The sequence below is a fragment of the Arachis stenosperma genome, chromosome 3, assembly GCF_014773155.1.
Source record: "Arachis stenosperma cultivar V10309 chromosome 3, arast.V10309.gnm1.PFL2, whole genome shotgun sequence".
In the NCBI taxonomy this organism is placed as follows: Eukaryota; Viridiplantae; Streptophyta; class Magnoliopsida; order Fabales; family Fabaceae; genus Arachis; species Arachis stenosperma.
In genome coordinates this window covers 97,069,086-97,085,845 of record NC_080379.1, presented here as the reverse complement: position 1 = coordinate 97,085,845, position 16,760 = coordinate 97,069,086, and the positions used below count along the sequence as shown (strand labels likewise).

The window sequence follows — 16,760 nt, the reverse complement described above, 5'->3', positions numbered from 1 at the left end:
AAATGCCGCTGTGTACTTCCTCCAAGACTTCCTTTGTGTTGGAAGTTGGTACGCATTTTAGTAAAGGTGTTGATATCCCTCTTTTGTACAGCGTGTTGTTTATGATAGTGTAGTATTGTACCTCCCTTTTCAGCCTCTTTGCCTCCTTTTTATCTGTAGGGAGTTCTTCTGTTTTGAGGTAGTTTATTATGGGGGTCATCCATCCTTGATCCCGACCTATTATGGCTAGGATTCTTTCTTCTTCCGCTATTGATGGGTTCTGTCATACCTCCTGGATGAGGCTTCTGTTGTTGCCCCCTGGTTTGGTGCTGGCTAATTTTGAAAGGGCGTCAGCTCGGGCATTTTGCTCACGAGGTATGTGGTAGATCCTATATTCCCCGAGTTGTCCGAGCTGTTCTTTGGTTTTATCCAAATATTTCTTCATGGTCGGATCTTTGGCTTGGTAGCTTCCTGTTATTTGTGAGGTGATGACTTGTGAGTCACTGTAGATGTTGAGTTTTTGAGCTCCAACCTCCCTAGCCAGTTTCAGACCGGCTAATAGTGCTTCGTATTCTGCCTGGTTGTTTGAGGCCGGGAATCTAAATTTAAGGGAGAGCTCAAGTTGAGTTCCTTGGTTGCTCTCAATTATCACACCCGCACCGCTTCCTGTTTTATTCGAGGATCCGTCTACGTATATGTTCCATTCTATGGGGATTTCTGGGATGTCTGTAAATTCTGCGATGAAGTCGGCCAGGTGTTGCGATTTGATTGCTGTACGCGCCTCGTATTGGAGGTCGAATTCAGACAACTCGATTGCCCATTGTAGGATTCTTCCTGCTAGATCTATTTTCTGTAATATCCTTTTTATAGGTTGGTTGGTTCGAACTTTAATGGTATGCGCTTGGAAATATGGGCGAAGCCGCCGGGATGTGAGGATCAGAGCGTAGGCAAACTTTTCTATTTTCTGGTAGTTCAGCTCGGATCCCTGTAGTGCTTTGCTAATGAAGTAGACGGGTTTTTGCCCATGTTCGTCTTCTCTGACTAGTGCTGAGGCTATTGCCTGGCTTCCTACTGCGAGATATAATATGAGCGGTTCTCCTTCTCGTGGTCGAGATAGGATAGGTGGCCGTCCTAAGAACTCCTTGAAGTCTAGGAAGGCTTGCTCACATTCTGCCGTCCATTCAAACTGTTTTCCCTTTCTTAAAGTAGCATAGAAGGGAAGAGATTGTTCCGAGGGTTACCTGAAACGTGTAGCTCGGTCGTCTGGCAAGACCCGAGGTAGGGGTTCCGTGACCCGAGCTTGGTGTGCTGAGCGGCTGGGGGTTGTACCTGCAATGACACTCCGATGCTTAAGTTAGCATGGGTCCAAGCAGATATTGAGTAGAATTAGAGTATGAGTTATACCTGGGTGCTCCAGTGTATTTATAATGGTGAGATGTGGCCTCCTGTGGATAAGATAAGTTTAGTTATCTTATCTTATCTTTATCTTATCTTTAAGTGAGGTCATCATATCTTCAAGGGAACCGCCTTTATCTTTCTGGGCTTTAGCTGCCTTTAGATTGGGCTGTGTTCCTTCGTTTTGGGCCTGCTTTGGGCTCCTTTGGCGAGTTGGCCGAGCTCTTTGAGAAGAGGTCGGGCATTTAGCCGAGCTCTTTGAGAAGAGGTCGGGCATTTAGCCGAGCTCTTTGAGAAGAGGTCGGGCATTTAGCCGAGCTCTTTGAGAAGAGGTCGGATAGTCTGACCTGAAGAGGTCGGTCGGCTTGTCGCTAAACATCCCGGGTCGGACAGGTTGACCCAGGGTATGAACAGTGCCCCTGCTTGAGTTCGATCTTTCCATGAGATCATGCTTTTCAGAGCTTCGATCTCTTTGGAAGTCGTGCTCGAGCATCTGTCTGGCTTGTTTCTTCATTGCTTTGAAATCTTTTGCAGATTTTCTAGAGGTTTGGTACTTCACAGTCCGTCCTCTTTTGAGTAGTAGCGTGGGTTTTCTACCCTTGCCTTCTGGATCACGCCTTGCTTTTGTGTTGACAACCCTCTGCTTTGGTGAAGTTATCCTTGCGGCTTGATATCCGGACTCTTAGTGACTTGTCTGATGACTTTTTAGTGTTCTTTTGTATAGAACCTTTTTAGTCTCGGATGACGTACGTAGCCCTGTTTGAGATTGTGCCTTCTTTGAGTGGAGTTGTATCCCTTTTTAGCTAAGCACTTTTGAGCCTTAAGGTTTTTTCTTAACCTTTTGGCTTGTTCTTTTTTGAGATTGTACTTGCGCCTCTTCTTAGCTGACGTCGACCTGTACGACTTTGCCCCTGCTTGAGTTCGATCTTTCCGTGAGATCGTGCTCTCTTTGGGGGAAGTCGTACTCAAGCATCCTGACTTTGGTCGATCTTGAGTAGTTTTATCTTGTGCGAGTTTGGCATTGCCTTTTTTAGTTTGTTGAGAGGTCTTTTCAGCCTTCTTCCGACTTGTTTGTCTTCACTGTTCGGGCTTTTTAGTCATAATCCAACAACTTTTTAGGTATAGTTCCTGATGGGAAACCTTTTATAGTCTGTTTGGATGACTTTTTAGCGCCGTTTTGATTTGTGCTTTTGCCTTTTAAGTAATGTCTTTTTTCAAGACTTCGTACCTTTTAGCAAAGCATTCCTGGCATTCCTCTGGCCGTTGCGAGATGTCTTTGTCCCCTTTGTGGATCTTTGTAGAGTGTCGGTATTTTGTTGTCCGACCTCTTTTGATCACTGCTGTTTTTGTCCACTTTCTGCTTGGTTGAGGTGGTCCTTGGGGCTAACTTGTCCGACGACTTTTTAGTGTTCTTTGGTAGAACCTTTTTAGTTGGTCTGAACAATTTTGATAGCCTTGTCATGGAGCCGTGGCTTTTTGGGCAAAGCTATGTCCCTTTTAGCGCACGCTTTTCGTTGGTCCAATTTCTCGTGTCGACGAGCTGTAGCTTTCGTTGGTCCGACTTCTTGTCGGTCCAAGCTGTGGTTTTCGCTGGTCCGACTTCTTCTTGTCGGTCCAAGCTGTAGCTTTGGGCCGACTTCTTCATGTCGGTCGCTTCTAAGTTATTTCTAGTAATCCTCTTTATTGGACCTCTGTCAGGTCTCTTTCAGGGATTACTTTTTATAACTTTTTGTTTATGGGACGACTTCTTTACGTCAGTCCCTTCTCCAAGTTATTTTTGTAATCCTCTTTCTTGGACCTTTGTCAGATCTCTTTCAGGGATTACTTTTATAACTTGTCCGTTGTAGGAGACCGACTTCTTTATGTCGATCTCTTCTAAGTTATTTCGTAACCCTCTTTCTTGGACCTTTGTCAGGTCTCTTTCAGGGATTACTTCTATAACTTTATTATTGTAGGAGACCGACTTCGTCATGTGGTCGGCCTTTTTAAGTTATTCTTGTAACCTCTTTTTTATTTGGCTTTTCGAGCCATTTCAGAGTTACTTTATAACTTCTCACATTAATTTGAACCTCGTCGCTTTATCTTTGCCGACCTTGTATGGTCTCTTGGCAAATGATTTTTTGCGTTTTGCCGAGCATAAACTAATGCGCCTTGGTGGGGTACTTTCTAGGATTTGCTTCATCATGAGGAAGAGAAAATAGAGAAATTTGATTAGTATTAAAAAGAAAGAATATTTACAAAGTGTTTACCCTTTAGGTCGGGTATCCTACTTAACCGGGTGTCTCATTAAAAAACCCTTGTAGGGAAAAAGAGTACACCTCGGGTTAAGTTTTTCTAGCTGTAGTACCGTCTTAGATTACAGGCGTGCCAGGTCCTGGGCAGCTCATTGCCTTCTAGGTCGGATATTTGTAGTAGCCTGTCCCTAAGACTTCTGTTACCTTGTAGGGCCCTTTCCAATTTGCGGCTAGCTTTCCTTCTCCCGACTTTTGTGTTCCGATGTCATTTCGGATTAGAATCAGGTCGTGACTGGAGAAGCTTCGCTTTATTACCTTTTGATTGTATCTGAGGGCCGTTCGCCATTTTAAGGCTTCTTCTCGGATTCGGGCTCTTTCTCGGACCTCGGGGAGGAGGTCGAGTTCTTCCCTTTGTGCCTGCGGGTTGCCTCTTTCGTTGTAGAAGATGACTCTGGGCGACCCTTCATCTATTTCGATAGGAATCATTGCCTCCATCCCGTAAGCTAGCCGGAATGGGGATTCTCCCGTTGTAGAGTGCGGGGTTGTCCGATATGCCCATAGTACCTGGGGGAGTTCGTCGGCCCACGCCCCTTTGGCCTCTTGGAGTCTTCGCTTTAACCCGGCCAAGATGACTTTATTTGCAGCCTCTGCTTGTCCATTGGCTTGTGGGTGCTCGACCGATGTGAATTGCTGTTTGATTTTTAGTTCGGCCACCAAGTTCTGAAAACTTGTGTCCGTGAACTGTGTTCCATTGTCTGTTGTGATGGAGTAGGGGACTCCGAACCTCGTGACGATGTTTTTGTATAGGAATTTACGGCTTTTCTGAGCCGTAATAGTGGCTAAGGGTTCGGCTTCGATCCACTTTGTGAAGTAGTCGACCCCTACTATGAGGTATTTGACTTGCCCCGGTCCTTGTGGAAACGGGCCGAGTAGGTCGAGTCCCCATTTTGCGAAGGGCCATGGCGCAGTGATGCTGATAAGGTCTTCGGGCGGTGCCTTGTGAAAATTGGCGTGTTTTTGGCAGGGGGGGCATATTTTCACAAACTCTGTCGCGTCTCTTTGTAAGGTCGGCCAGTAGAACCCGGCCCTGACTACTTTCTTGGATAGTGCCCGAGCTCCGAGATGGTTCCCACACATGCCTTCGTGGATTTCTTCGAGGACGCCCTTTGTTTCTGAGGTCGGAACGCACCTAAGGAGGGGGTTTGAGAATCCTCTTCTGTATAATACGTCGTGAATTAGCGTATAATTCTGGGCGTCCTTTGTAAGCCTTTTAGCTTCTTTTCTTTCTATGGGGAGAGTTCCTGACTTCAGGTAGTTGAGTATGGGGGTCATCCATCCTTGCTGTTGGTTGGATATATTTAACGTTTCTTCCTCTCTTAGCACGGAGGGAGATTGTAGGGTTTCTTGGAGAAGACTTCTTGTTGTTGCCTCCGGGCTTGGTGCTAGCGAGCTTCGAGAGGGCGTCTGCCCGGGCATTTTGTTCCCGAGGTATGTGCTGGATTTGTATTTCCGGGAAGTGTCGTAATTGTGCCTGTGTTTGGTCCAGGTATTTTTTCATAGTAGGGTCTTTGGCCTGGTAACTTCCATTTACTTGTGATGTGACGACCTGGGAGTCGCTGAAGATCGTGATTCTCTGGGCTCCGACCTCTTCAGCTAGCTTTAGTCCTGCTAGTAGGGCCTCGTATTCGGCTTGGTTGTTTGAAGCCTGGAACTCGAATTTTAAGGATAGCTCTATCCGTGTTCCTTGGTCGCTTTCGAGTATAACACCGGCTCCGCTTCCTGTTTTGTTTGAGGACCCGTCGACATACAGATTCCACGAGAGTGGGGTTCCCGGGGTCTCAGTATATTCTGCGATGAAGTCGGCTAGATATTGAGATTTTATGGCAGTCCGGGCTTCATAGTGGAGGTCGAACTCGGACAGTTCCACCGCCCATTGTAGGATTCGTCCTGCCATGTCTGTTTTTTGTAGGATGTGTCTCATGGGTTGGTTCGTCCGGACTTTGATGGTGTGGGCTTGAAAGTAGGGACGGAGCCTCCGAGCCGTGAATACTAGGGCGTAGGCGAATTTCTCTATTTTCTGATAGTTTAATTCGGCCCCTTGTAGTGCCTTGCTTACGAAGTATATGGGGTGTTGTCCTTGGTCATTTTCTCGTATTAATGCTGAAGCAACTGCCCGATGTCCGACCGAGAGGTATAATACGAGCTCTTCCCCTTTTAAAGGTCGGGTTAGGATTGGTGGCTGCCCGAGGAATTCCTTGAATTCTTGGAAGGCTTTTTCGCACTCCGGGGTCCATGAGAAGGGTTTCCCTTTCTTTAGGAGTGAGTAGAGAGGTAGTGATTTTATCGCTGATCCTGCCAAGAATCTTGATAGGGCGGCTAGCCTTCCATTTAGTTGTTGTACTTCTTTGACACACGTCGGGCTCTTCATTTTGAGTATCGCTTGGCATTTGTCCGGGTTTGCTTCGATGCCTCTTTGAGTCAGCATGAAGCCTAAGAACTTTCCGGCTTCTGCGGCGAAGGTGCACTTGGTCGGGTTAAGTCTCATGTTGTGTTTCCTGAGGGTGCCGAAGACACTTGTGAGGTCGGGAACCAAGTTTCTGTCTTCTTGTGTCTTTACCAGCATATCGTCGACGTACACTTCTAGCTGTAGCCCGATGTGCTCTGAGAATACTTTGTTCATTAGCCTCTGGTAGGTTGCCCCGGCGTTCTTCAGCTCGAAGGGCATTACTACGTAGCAGTAGTTTGCCCTTGGGGTTATGAACGAGGTCTTTTCTTGGTCGGGTCCGTACATCGGGATTTGATTGTATCCCGAGTATGCATCCATGAAGGAGAGATATCTGTAGCCTGAGGCTGCGTCGACTAAGGCGTCGATGTTTGGTAGTGGATATGGGTCTTTGGGGCAGGCTTTGTTGAGATCCGTGTAATCGACGCACATCCTCCATTTTCCGTTGGGCTTTTTTACCAGGACCACGTTTGCGAGCCATAGGGGATATTTTACTTCCCTAATGAATCCTGCATCTAGCAGTGCTTGTACCTGTTCTTCTATTGCCTGCATGCGCTCGGGTCCGAGCTTCCGGCGTCTCTGTTGGACGGGTCTGGATCCCGGGTATACTGATAGCTTATGGCACATCAGGTCGGGACTTATGCCTGGCATGTCGGAGGCCTTCCAGGCGAAGAGGTCGGAATTCTCCCTTAAGAGGGTTATGAGTTCCTCCTTTAGGCCTGCTTCGAGGTTTGCTCCAATGTTTGTTACTTTTTCAGGTGTGTTCCCGATTTGGATCCTTTCGGTTTCTCCCTCTGGTTGTGGCCGAAGGTCTTCTCGGGTTTGAACTCGCCCGAGTTCTATTGTGTTGACTTCTTTCCCTTTTAGGCTTAGACTTTCGTTGTAGCATCGCCGTGCTAATTTTTGGTCGCCTTTTAGGGTGGCGATTCCCTTTGCGGTAGGGAACTTCATACAGAGGTGTGGGGTTGAGACCACAGCTGCCAGTCTGTTTAGGGTTGGTCGCCCAATGAGGGCATTGTATGCTGAGGTAACGTCGACTATAATGTAGTCGATGCTTAACGTTTTAGATTGCTCGCCTCTTCCGAAGGTAGTGTGTAGCGAGATGTATCCTAAGGGGTGGATCGGGGTGTCCCCTAGCCCAAATAGGTCGGAGGGATAGGCCTTTAGCTCTTTTTCTTCAAGTCCGAGCTTGTCGAAGGCCGCTTTGAACAGGATATCTGCTGAGCTTCCTTGGTCAATCAGGGTTCGATGTAAGTTGGCGTTTGCTAGGATAATGGTGATCACCATAGGATCGTCGTGGCCGGGTATTATCCCCTGAGCATCTTCTTGGGTAAATGAGATGGTTGGCAGCTCGGGCAGGGGATTGTCTTCTCGGACATGATAGATCTCTTTGAGGTGTCTTTTTCGCGAGGATCTGGATGTTCCTCCGCCTGCAAAACCTCCGTTTATCATGTGTATGTGCCTTTCAGGGGTTCGCAGGGTCTGTTCGGCCCGATCCTCGTTATCTCCCCTCCTTCTCTTTTTGATCTCTTCTCCTTTTTCCGCTATGTATCTGTCGAGTTTTCCTTCTCTGGCTAGCTTTTCTATAACATTCTTCAGGTCGTGGCAGTCATTAGTAGAATGACCGTAGAGCTTGTGGTATTCACAGTATTTGGACCGATCTCTCCCCGCTCTCTTGTGTTTTAAAGGTCGGGGCGGTGGGATTTTTTCGGTGTGGCATACTTCTCTGTAGACGTCTACCAGGGAAACTCGGAGGGGAGTGTAGCTATGGTACTTCCGTGGTTTGTCCGAGTTGGACTCTTCTTTCTTTTTCTGTTCTCGATCTCGGTCTCGGAGTGGGTAGGTTGATTCCTTCCTAGAAGAGTCTCTTAGCTGGGAGGTTTCTTCCATGTTGATATATTTTTCTGCCCGCTCTTGCACCTCGTATAAGGAGGTCGGGTATCGTTTGGATAGGGATTGGCTAAATGGTCCTTCTTTTAGGCCGTTTGCTAGTCCCATGATGGCTGCTTCAGTGGGCAACTGTTGTATGTCCAGGCAGGCTTTGTTGAATCGCTCCATGTATTCTCGGAGAGTTTCTTGGTTACCCTGTTTGATCCCGAGTAGACTGGGGGCATGTTTTGCCTTGTCCTTTTGAATAGAGAACCTTGTTAGGAATTTTTTGGTTAGGTCCTCGAAGCTGGAGATTGATCCTGGTGGCAGGTTGTCGAACCACTTCATGGCCGACTTGGTGAGAGTGGTGGGGAAGGCTTTGCACCGAATCGCGTCGGAGGCGTCGACCAGGTACATTCTGCTTCGGAAGTTGCTGAGGTGGTGACTTGGGTCGGTGGTGCCGTCGTAGAGATCCATATCAGGTGGTTTGAAGTTTCGCGGTACCTTCTCCTTCATGATCTCTTGCGTGAAGGGATCATGGTTGTTTTCGGGGGTGGTGCCGCGTTCCGTCCTGTCTTTCAACTCGGCCTCTATCTTCCGCAGCTTTTCTTCTAACTCTCTGCGCTTGCGAGCTTCCCTTCTCAAATCTTGTTCAGTTTCTTTCTGCTTTTTTATGTCCTCTTCGAGTTGTTTCAGTCGGTTTTGCTGTGCCCGTACTGCTTCTAGAATTTCTGAGCTCTCTTCTTTTTCGGAATTTTGTGGATTTTTGTTTGGAAGTGATGTCTTTGGGCGATTCTGTTTGTTTCCTCCTGGAGTGCGTGGTGATAGAGGGCTGTCCGGTCGTTCTCCGGTGTCAATTTCCTCTTCTTGTTCTGATGTAGCATGGTTATTGTTGGGAGGGTCGTCCGCCATGGTAAAGGGATGACTTCCAAGGTCCCCGGCAACGGCGCCAATGTTCCGAGGGTTACCTGAAACGTGTAGCTCGGTCGTCTGGCAAGACCCGAGGTAGGGGTTCCGTGACCCGAGCTTGGTGTGCTGAGCGGCTGGGGGTTGTACCTGCAATGACACTCCGATGCTTAAGTTAGCATGGGTCCAAGCAGATATTGAGTAGAATTAGAGTATGAGTTATACCTGGGTGCTCCAGTGTATTTATAATGGTGAGATGTGGCCTCCTATGGATAAGATAAGTTTAGTTATCTTATCTTATCTTTATCTTATCTTTAAGTGAGGTCATCATATCTTCAAGGGAACCGCCTTTATCTTTCTGGGCTTTAGCTGCCTTTAGATTGGGCTGTGTTCCTTCGTTTTGGGCCTGCTTTGGGCTCCTTTGGCGAGTTGGCCGAGCTCTTTGAGAAGAGGTCGGGCATTTAGCCGAGCTCTTTGAGAAGAGGTCGGGCATTTAGCCGAGCTCTTTGAGAAGAGGTCGGGCATTTAGCCGAGCTCTTTGAGAAGAGGTCGGGCATTTAGCCGAGCTCTTTGAGAAGAGGTCGGATAGTCTGACCTGAAGAGGTCGGTCGGCTTGTCGCTAAACATCCCGGGTCGGACAGGTTGACCCAGGGTATGAACAGAGATCTTATCGCAGCTCCTGCTAAGAATCGGGATAGAGCGGCCAACCTCCCGTTGAGTTGTTGTACTTCTTTGATACATGTTGGGCTCTTCATGTTGAGTATGGCTCGACACTTGTCTGGATTTGCTTCAATCTCCCTTTGTGTGAGCATGAAGCCCAAGAATTTGTCGGCTTCTACTGCGAAGGTGCATTTTGCGGGATTGAGCCGCATGTTGTGTTTCCTGATAGTGTAAAACACTTGAGTCAGGTCGGATAACAATGTATCTTCGCTTTGTGTCTTTATCAACATATCGTCTACATAAACTTCCATGATTTTTCCGATGCGATCTGAGAAAACTTTATTCGTTAACCTTTGATAAGTAGCTCCTGCGTTCTTGAGACCAAAAGGCATCACGATGTAACAGTAGTTTGCTTTCGGTTTTAGGAATGAGGTTTTTTCTTGATTTGGTGGATACGTGGGGATTTGGTTGTACCCTGAATATGCGTCCATGAATGAGAGATACTTATATCCTGATGAAGCATCCACTAGAGCGTCGATGCTTGGGAGTGGGTAGGGGTCTTTTGGGCAGGCTTTGTTGAGGTCGGTTGATGAGCGGATAATTTGTACGCTTTTTGGCATCGTTTTTAGTATGTTTTTGATATCTTTTAGTTAGTTATTAGTATATTTTTATTAGTTTTTAGTTAAAATTCACTTTTCTGGACTTTACTATGAGTTTGTGTGTTTTTCTGTGATTTCAGGTATTTTCTGGCTGAAATTGAGGGATCTGAGCAAAAATCTGATCCAGAGACTCAAAAGGACTGCAGATGCTGTTGGATTCTGACCTCCCTGCACTCGAAGTGGATTTTCTGGAGCTACAGAAGCCCAATTGGCGCGCTCTCAACGGCGTTGGAAAGTAGACATCCTGGGCTTTCCAGCAATATATGATAGTCCATACTTTGCCCAAGATTTGATGGCCCAAACCGGCGTTCAAAGTCACCTCAAGAAATTCCAGCGTTAAACGCCGGAACTGGCACCTAAATGGGAGTTAAACGCCCAAACTGGCATAAAAGCTGGCGTTTAACTCCAAGAAGAGTCTCTACATGAAAATGCTTCATTGCTCAGCCCAAGCACACACCAAGTGGGCCCGGAAGTGGATTTTCATGTCATTTACTCATCTTTGTACACCTTAGGCTACTAGTTATCTATAAGTAGGACCTTTTACTATTGTATTAGAGAACTTTGGTAGCTATCTTCGTTTTATGCTATCTTAGATCATTGGGAGGCTGGCCATTCGGCCATGCCTAGACCTTATGCTTATGTATTTTCAACGGTGGAGTTTCTACACACCATAGATTGAGGTGTGGAGCTCTGCTGTACCTCGAGTATTAATGCAATTACTATTGTTCTTCTATTCAATTCCGCTTGTTCTTTGTCCAAGATATCACTTGTTCTTCAACTTGATGAAGGTGATGATTGACGCCCATCATCATTCTCACTTATGAACAAGGTGACTGACAACCATTCTTGTTCTACAAGCATTCGAGGCTTAGTGAATATCTCTTGGATTTCTGATTGCACGATGCATGGTTGATCGCCTGACAACCGAGTGCTCGCCTGACAAACGAGCCAGCCATTCCGTGAGATCAGAGTCTTCGTGGTATAGGCGAGAACTGATGGCGGCATTCAAGAGAATCCGGAAGGTCTCACCTTGTCTGTGGTATTCTGAGTAGGATTCAATGATTGAATGACTGTGACGTGCTTCAAACTCCTAGCAGGCTAGGGCGTTAGTGACAGACGCAAAAGTATCAATCGATATTATTCCGGCCTGAACGAGAACCGACAGATGATTAGCCTATGCTGTGACAGAGCATCAGGGACGTATTTTCACTGAGAGGATGGGAGGTAGCTGCTGACAACAGTGAAACCCTACACAAGCTTGCCATGGAAAGGAGTAAGAAGGATTGGATGAAGGCAGTAGAAAAGCAGAGAGACGGAAGGGAAGGCATCTTCATACGCTTGTCTGAAGCTCTTACACCAATGATATACATAAGTATCTCTATCTTTATCTTTATGCTTTATTCGTTTATCACTATACCCATTTGAGTCTGCCTGACTGAGATTTACAAGATGACCATAGCTTGCTTCATACCACCAATCTCCGTGGGATCGACCCTTACTCGCGTAAGGTTTATTACTTGGACGACCCAGTGCACTTGCTGGTTAGTTGTGCGAAGTTGTGTTTATGCCATGGTATTGAGCACCAAGTCTTTGGAGCCGTTACTAGGGATTGTTTATGTTTTGAAAAGTATTGATCACAATTTCGTGCACCATCGGTGTAGTCGGTGCACATTCGCCACTTCCCATTTGACTTTTTCACCAAGACGACGTTTGCTAGCCATAGTGGATATTTGACTTCCCTTATGAACCCGGCCTCAAGTAGCGCTTGTACTTGTTCTTCTACAGCCTGAGCTCGTTCTGGTCCAAGTTTTCTTCGTTTTTGTTGTACCGGCCGGGATCCCGGATAGACTGCCAATTTGTGGCTCATTAGTTCGGGATCAATACCTGGCATGTCGGCAGCTTTCCATGCGAAGAGATCAACATTATCTCGTAGGAACCGTATTAGTGATTCCTTTATGTCTCCTTTCAGGATCGTGCCAATATTAGTTGTTTTATCCGAGGTGTCTCCGATCTGGATTCTTTCTATTTCTCCTTCGGGTTGTGGTCGGAATTCTTCTCGCCACTGAACTCCACCGAGCTCGATTGTGTGGAACTCTCCTCCTTCCCCTCGGAGGTTTAGGCTTTCGTTATAACAGCGACGTGCCATCTTTTGATCTGCCTTTATCGTAGCTATCCCTTCCGCAGTTGGGAATTTCATACATAGATGTGGGGTTAAAAATATTGCGCCGAGTTGATTTAACGTTGTCCGACCTATTAAGGCATTGTAGGCTGAGCTTACATCGACCACGATGTAGTCTATCTTGAGTGTTCTGGATTGGTTCCCCTTTCCGAAGGTTGTATGCAGCGATACGTATCCCAACGGTTGAACTGGGGCATCTCCTAGTCCAAACAGGCTGTTCGGGTATGCTTTTAGCTCTTTTTCTTCTAGACCGAGTTTGTCTAAGGCAGTTTTGAATAAGATGTCAGTAGAGCTTTCCTGGTCAATTAATGTACGGTGAAGGTTGGCATTTGCCAGTATGATCGTAATGACCATGGGGTCGTCGTGTCCCGAGATGATTCCGGATGCGTCTTCCTTGGTAAACGTGATTGCTGGGATGTCTGGGGCTTCCTTTTTTCCTTCGACGTGGTATACTTCTTTGAGGTGTCGCTTTCGGGATGATTTGGAGATTCCTCCTCCGGCAAATCCGCCGTGTATTACGTGAACGTGTCTTTCCGGTGTGCGAGGTGATCGTTCAGATCGTCCAACATCCTCATCCCTTCTTCTTTTTCTTGGTTTGTCATCCCGATTGGCCAAAAACCGATCTAGCTTTCCTTCTCTTACTAGTTTTTCTATGACGTTTTTCAAGTCGAAGCATTCGTTGGTGGAATGCCCTCGAAGTCGGTGATACTCACAATATTCATATCTTTTTAAAATTGTTTTCAAATCATATCTTCCCAATCACATCTTTTTAATCACATCTTTTTCAAATTAAGTTTTCAATCAAATCCCTTTAAATTTCAAATCTTTTTCAAAAATCACTTGATTTCTTTTCCACTCTTATTTTCGAAAATCAATTAAGTGTTTTTCAAAAATGTTTTCAAAATCTTCTAATTAATTTTCGAAAATTACTCCCCTCCTTCTCACATCCTTCTATTTATGGAGTACTGATGCATTCGCATATTTGCTATTTTAGCTAGTTAGTTTAAGTAGTTTTAGCTTAATTTCATTCACTTTCTTTGAAATAAACAAGCATTTGTGTGAGTTTTCTCTCCATGCATTCATGAACCAAGAACTAGGTGGAATTTGGCCATATTTGTGCAAAGAATTCAAGGAGTTGACAAATGAATTAGCATGAATGAATCTCTTGAAAATTGTTGCATAGAATGGCAAAACTTTGAAGCAAATTCTTTGGTTAATGATAGGTAATGAAGCAAGAAGGTCATGGAGCAAGAATTGGAGCAAGAAGCCTTGAGAATACATCAAGCTTGGCAAGGAGGCAGAGGACTTGCACGTTGCCAACTTGGAGAAAAGGGTGAGTTGTTGAAGGTAACGCCAAGGCAGCCCTGGAGAGCAAATGTTGGCGTTGCCAACTTGGAGAAAAGGTGAGTTGTTGAAGGCAACGCCAAGGCAGCCCTGGAGAGCACACTTGGGCGTTGCCAACTTGCTGAAGAGAAGGAGTGTTCATCAACAACGCCAGGAATGGTTGCTTGGCTAGGCACCAAGTCTTGGGTGCCAACCAAGTTGCTAACGCCAATCAAGGCACCATTCACGTTGCTAACGCCAGGGAGGAGTGCCATTCACGTTGCTAACACCATGGAGGGGTGGAGGTGACTCCACTCCCCTTTCACTCTCATTCTCTTCTCTTCTTCCATTTTCTTTCATTCACACTTTTGTAAATATTTTTGTTATGATGAGTTTCTAATTTCCAACATTTGGGAGAGAGAGCTCTATTGCAATTTAATGGGTTGATTTATTTTCATTTTTCATCTTCAATTCTTCTTTCATTGTTTCTTTAGAGAGAGTCTTTGTGCTTCAAAGATCTAATTACTATCGAGAGAAGGATTAGATCTATTTAAATTCTATGATGAACTTGAGAAAGGAGTCATAGAATTTAGTTTGAGGCTCTTCTCTCACAACTCTCTTGATTGATAATTCTTAGCTTGATATGTGAGATGTAATCACTTTGAATTGAAATCTTGAGGGTTGTGTGGCTCTAAATTAGAGACCATTCTTCATCTCTTCTCATGAGCAATTAGATCAAGAGATTGGCAATTGATCAAGTTAAGAGAAATTAAATCACCAAGAGATTGGGGTTTGATTACTTATGATTTGCCAAGAGATCAATGATTGCATGATTGAAGTGGAGATGAGAATTGTTAATCTTGAGAATGCAATATCTCTTGATCCCAATGTTAATTTCATTCTTAATTCTTGTTATTTACTTCTTGTCTTTAATTCTTGTCATTTAATTGTTCTCTTTAAATTCTTGTCATTTACTTATGCACATTTATGGCTTTCTTTACTTTGGCACATTTATGCCTTCCAAGTGTTTGTAGAAATACTTCACTTGGTTTTACTTTCTAGTCATTTACTTTCTTGCACTTTACTTTCTTGTACTTTCTATTCCTTGCAATTTACATTCTTGCACTTTAATTTTTAGCACTTTAATTTCTTGTCATTTACTTTCCTTGCACTTTATTGCTTTTATTTAATTTCAAGTCATTTACATTTCTTGTTGCTTATCACTCAAACATGAATCGTCTAACTAGAACAATTAATTAACTATTGCTTGCTTAATCCATTAATCCTCGTGGGATCGACCTCACTCTAAGTGAGTTTTACTACTTGATACGACCCGGTATACTTGCCGGTAAATACGTGAAATCAAATTTTTACGTATCAAGTACCACTCCTTCTCAATGCACAATTCGAACCTTATCTAATTAAAGTTCGAATTCTTCTTCTCCTTCTTCTTTCTATTTCTCTTTTCCTCTGACACCTCAAGGAATCTCTATACTGTGACATAGAGGATTCCACATTTTCTTGTTCTCTTCTCTTTCATATGAGCAGGAGCAGAGACAAAGGCATTCTTGTTGAAGCTGATCCTGAACCCGAAAGGACCTTGAAAAGAAAGCTAAGAGAAGCCAAAGCACAACTCTCTTTAGAGGACCTGACCGAATTCTTCAAAGAAAAAGAAGACATGGCAGCCGAAAACAACAACAATGCCAACAATGCAAGGAAGGTGCTGGGTGACTTTACTGCACCTACTCCCGACTTCTATGGGAGAAGCATCTCTATCCCTGCCATTGGAGCAAACAACTTTGAGCTTAAGCCTCAATTAGTTTCTCTAATGCAACAGAATTGCAAGTTCCATGGACTTCCAATGGAAGATCCTCATCAGTTCTTAGCTGAATTCTTGCAAATCTGTGACACAGTCAAGACTAATGGGGTAGACCCTGAGGTCTATAGACTGATGCTATTCCCTTTTGCTGTAAGAGACAGAGCTAGAATATGGTTGGACTCTCAACCTAAAGAAAGCCTGGACTCTTGGGAAAAGCTAGTCAATGCCTTCTTGGCAAAGTTCTTTCCACCACAAAGATGGAGTAAGCTTAGAGTGGAAGTCCAAACCTTCAGACAGAAGGATGGAGAATCCCTCTATGAAGCTTGGGAAAGATACAAACAATTAATCAGAAGATGTCCCTCAGACATGCTTTCTGAATGGAGCATCATAGGTATCTTCTATGATGGTCTCTCTGAACTATCCAAGATGTCTTTGGATAGCTCTGCTGGAGGATCTCTTCATTTGAAGAAGACGCCTACAGAGGCTCAAGAGCTGATTGAAATGGTTGCAAATAACCAATTCATGTACACTTCTGAAAGGAATCCTGTGAATAATGGGACTAGTCAGAAGAAAGGAGTTCTTGAGATTGACACTCTGAATGCCATACTGGCTCAGAACAAGATATTGACTCAACAAGTCAATTTAATTTCTCAAAGTCTGTCTGGAATGCAAAATGCACCAAGCAGTACTAAGGATGCTTCATCTGAGGAAGAAGCTTATGATCCTGAGAACCCTTCAATGGAAGAGGTGAATTACCTAGGAGAACCCTATGGAAACACCTATAATTCTTCATGGAGAAATCACCCAAATTTCTCATGGAAGAATCAAGAGAGACCTCAACAAGGTTTCAATAACAATAATGGTGGAAGAAACAGGCTTGGCAATAACAAGCCTTTTCCATCATCTTCTCAGCAACAGACAGAGAATTCTAAGCAGAATACCTCTGACTTAGCAACAATGGTCTCTGACCTAATCAAAACCACTCAAAGTTTCATGAATGAAACAAGGTCCTCCATCAGAAATTTGGAAGGACAAGTGGGACAGCTGAGCAAGAAAATTACTGAACTCCCTCCTAGTACTCTCCCAAGTAATACAGAAGAAAATCCAAAAGGAGAGTGCAAAGCCATAAACATGGCCGAATATGGAGAGGAAAGAGAGGAGGTGGACGCCACTGAGGAAGACCTCAATGGGCGTGCACCAACCTCCTCTGAGTTCCCCAATGAGGAACCATGGG

The 16,760-nt window shown here is 44.9% G+C and overlaps 1 non-coding gene across 1 annotated transcript; it reads right to left on the bottom strand.

Moving 5' to 3' along the window:
- Positions 1-15,790: 15,790 nt before the first annotated feature.
- LOC130972000 (small nucleolar RNA R71) lies at positions 15,791-15,898 on the bottom strand. Its single transcript, XR_009083205.1, has one exon. It is a non-coding gene; the product is annotated as a small nucleolar RNA R71 (small nucleolar RNA).
- Between the last annotated feature and the right edge of the window lie 862 nt (positions 15,899-16,760).